Source organism: Nothoprocta perdicaria, unplaced genomic scaffold (genome assembly GCF_003342845.1).
Source record: "Nothoprocta perdicaria isolate Ctin4 unplaced genomic scaffold, notPer1 scaffold_1, whole genome shotgun sequence".
In the NCBI taxonomy this organism is placed as follows: Eukaryota; Metazoa; Chordata; class Aves; order Tinamiformes; family Tinamidae; genus Nothoprocta; species Nothoprocta perdicaria.
This window is the reverse complement of record NW_020454093.1, coordinates 5,675,511-5,679,168: the sequence shown is the minus strand read 5'-3', so window position 1 is coordinate 5,679,168 and position 3,658 is coordinate 5,675,511. Positions and strand designations below refer to the sequence as shown.

The 3,658-nt window shown below is 46.8% G+C and overlaps 1 long non-coding RNA gene across 1 annotated transcript; it reads right to left on the bottom strand.

The window, feature by feature from the left end:
* Window positions 1–1,009: 1,009 nt before the first annotated feature.
* LOC112944491 lies at window positions 1,010–2,594 on the bottom strand. Its single transcript, XR_003248774.1, has 3 exons — window positions 2,499–2,594; window positions 1,834–1,978; window positions 1,010–1,248 (listed from the first exon to the last, which is right to left on the bottom strand). It is a non-coding gene; the product is annotated as an uncharacterized LOC112944491 (long non-coding RNA).
* Window positions 2,595–3,658: the final 1,064 nt, after the last annotated feature.

Genomic DNA, 3,658 nt, shown 5'->3' with positions numbered 1-3,658 from the left:
TTCCCTTACGCTGCCTTCCCTACGCTTTCCCACATTAGCCCAGGAGCTCACATTCAGTGCTGATGAAATCCATTAAGCCGGATACTTTAGGAATAGATTTGCCTTGATAGCTCAAAAGAAAAAATCTCCCTGCTTAAAATGAACACAAACGTAATTTGCCAGTTGCAGTAACAAGGATCTGATGCTCTGGGAACTCTGTTTTCCCCACAGATCCTCTTTGATGACGTTTTGTTTTCTTTCCTCTCTTCTCTACTTCTAGACTTTAAAACTTCCTCTCTGAGATTAAGCTGAACTTTTTTTTTTTTTTTTTTTTTTTTTAAACTAAAGGAAAGGGAACTTCCAGGGTAAATTCTCTCCAGTACTGTATGACCTTTACAAAAGAAAGTCTGCCTAGAGGTAAGATGCAAAGGCTAAAATTGCCTGAGAGCTACTAACATGGAACAAAATACCTGCTCATTTTTCATTGTACTCCCTTAAGCAGCCTCTGGCAGGAATGCCCAAGAGATTTCCCAACGGATGGAGATTAGAGTTGTCTTCCTTAGCAAGCACTTCAAGTGTGTATGGCTGATACTGGATCATCCGGCTGTTGTAAACTGAGCCCTCTCCCTTCATTTCACTCTTATTTTTCTTTCTTTTTTCTTTTCTTTTAATTTCTTTCCTTATTTCCAGTGACTGCTGGGCTTGATAATCACTCGTCTTCGTATGATGACTTAATATTTCAATGACTTAACATTTCTTCTCAAGAATTTTGACCTAATCAAGCATGCCTATGGGCATTACAGTTGGACTCGATGATCTTGAAAGTCTTTTCCAACCATAATGATTCTATGATTACTCACATTGTGAACTTTTTAGGTAAAAGCTTTATGTGATCCATAAGGCCTCCTTCCAAGTAGCTAATTCAAGAAGGAGACAGGTTTACAACTCTTTCACCTTCCTCCATTTTGCAGCAAGCCATACACTGGAGCAGTGCTTCCTCATCTTCTCAGAGCAAATCTCATGGCCTTGTCCTGCTGAGACTGGAATGGGCAATGATCCCTGTGGACACTGGGGTAGCACCTGGGAAGGAGGCAGGTCAGGGCAATGAACAGTCTAACAGCATGAGGGAGCTGGGGCCTTGGGAGAGGAGTAAAAACATGCCTGATGAAAAGGCAACAAGGGCTGCTGCAGGACAACTTGCTGCCATTGCCTGCCTTCCCCTCTTAGGTGCTTCTCCTTCTTTGCAGTGGGTGAGTTCAGAGAGGAAACCTGATAAAGAAAAGCAAACCCAGACACTTGGCTGCTATGGAGGGGATGCAGGAAGCAGGTCCATTCATTCCTGCCATCGAGGTTTTCTCACCCAGTGAGGTGCCCTGCCAGCAGGGAGGGAGCAGAGCTGCCATCTCCAGCCCTGCCTTTCACCTGTGGCACAAGCCTAGTCTTGCCAGCTGGGAAGCACTACTCCAGAGGTTTTGAGTTCCCTTAAATCCTCCATTGTTAGGCCAGTGCCCAGGACTGGCATTCCAACTAGCCAGTCTGTCTAATCCCCTTCAAAATCCATGCTGTTTTTGCCCTCAGCAACAGCGAATGCCAGAGACAGCAGTCTGGACAGAAGAAATGGAACATTCTTTCTTAACTCTGCTTCTGCCTGCATTTGCAATCCCACAAAAAAAAAAAACATGAGATGAGGGCTGGCATTTCTCTCAATCTTCAATGTTACTATCATTTAGCACTTAAATTATAATAAAGCTTTTGCTTATGAGCGCACGCTAGTCTCTGTTCTGTAAGAGTGCTAAATTTGAAAGTCATTCTGTGTGTTCAGATTGCCAGATATTCTAGTAAGAACATTTTTACCTTTCTCTGAGCACTGGATCCTGGGCTTCTGTTGCTCCAGTCCTGTGGCATTCTGTTATACCTTCCGTTGTCAGATCCATCCTGCCATCCCAGAGGTCTCGAGCTGCCACTTACTCCCATCTGCAGTCCTGGAGTAAGTTAAGTCCTAATGAATCAAGGAGAAATGATTAACAGATGTCAGAAAATATCCTTCTCTTGGAAGCTTGCAAAGAAAGCCAGGAACTTAGTGGGGGAAAAATACGCCTTTCAAAGCATGAGAAATATATCACAGAGGAGTATCTTTAAAAATATATATATATATATATAAAATAAACAATTTCTCCTTCTTTTTTCCTCCAAGCTCAATAAAATGAAATCCGTCACCTTACCACATATTTGAGTGTATCTCCAAAGCCTAAGGATTCTAAAAGCACGTACTTCCTTTCATGCACACCGACCTATAGTTCTGCAAAAACTATGCCTTGTTTTAGTAAAAACGTTTCACTTTTTCTCTTAGTAGTCTGTGATCAGACCATGAGCTAATTAGCTTTTTCAGAACGCCCAACTGCCAAATTATAGCAGTGTAGACTCTTCCCTTCCCCTTAGCCAACATGCATTTCTGTTCTGCTCATAAGTCTTCAGGCCATATGTATTTCTGGATATCTATGTTATTTCACCAGACTTACAGTTTCTCACACAGTATTTTAAGCGCTGATCCTTGCAGTCTGTCTGGATAGGTAAGTCTCTTGTCTTTGTCCTTAGGCCCTCTCATCACAATCAGAACCATCTGTATTCAGACTTTTCTAATGCCTAAATAGTCTTCCTGAAGTCCACAGAGGGCACAGCTGCAAAACTTTTCTTTGGCTGGCTGACCTGATCCTGCCCCGTCCTCTTATTGCATTGCACCCTTGTGCACCACCACGCAGGCGCAGGCTCCTGCAGTGCCTGCCCTTGCAGTTCTGTGTGTCACTTGTCCCCATTTCACCACTTTTGAGGCAGCCCTTGTGCTGGCATTGACCAAGCTGTGGCACCACCTCCATGGGCTCCTCGTGCTGCTGCCCATGCCTTCTGCCCCTCCAAGCCTGTTAAATCTACACTTAAACCAATTTCTCCTCTTCCGCAGCAACACCTACGAGAACTGCATCGTGGTAACATATATATATGCATATACTTAGTATGTACAGGATAAACAGAGACCTGTTCCAACACAGCATACACACCTCAGCAGCATGATCCTGCTGCTGCAACCTCGTGGTGTCCTGTCACACCCTCGTGCTGCCAGATCCGCTCTAGATTGTGGACTCCTTGGGGCAGGGAATATGTCACGCTGCCCTGTGCCGCACGGAGCCTCGCAGACTTTGGCACCATAAGACGGTAATTAATGATATCGACTGAAGATCTTGGCTGCTTCAGACAGCTGCCACCTCCACCCCTTTGCCTGCGCCTGCTATAAACCTCTCACCGGCCGGGGCCGTCACATGCTCGGAGCGGCGCTGGGCTCCCTGTGACTCAGGGCAGGGACAGGGCACAGGGCTTGGTCGCACCCCATCGTGGCCGGGCTCCGCTCTGCAGGACGGAGCTGCAGTTGTGGGGAGATGTGGGGACCTGCAGCGCTGTGCGGTGCCCTGGTACAGTGACAACAGCACACTGCCGCCCTGGGACCTCGCGTGATGTCCTGGTATGGTGACAACAGCACGGAGCTGCCCTGGGACCTTGTGTGGTGTCCTGGTATGGTGACAAGAAGGTGCTCTTGGGCCTTGGGGGTGCCCTGGCATGGAGATGACACGTCACCACGGTGGGACCTCATGTGGTGCCCTGGCACCGTGATGAGGCCGTGTGGTGGCTC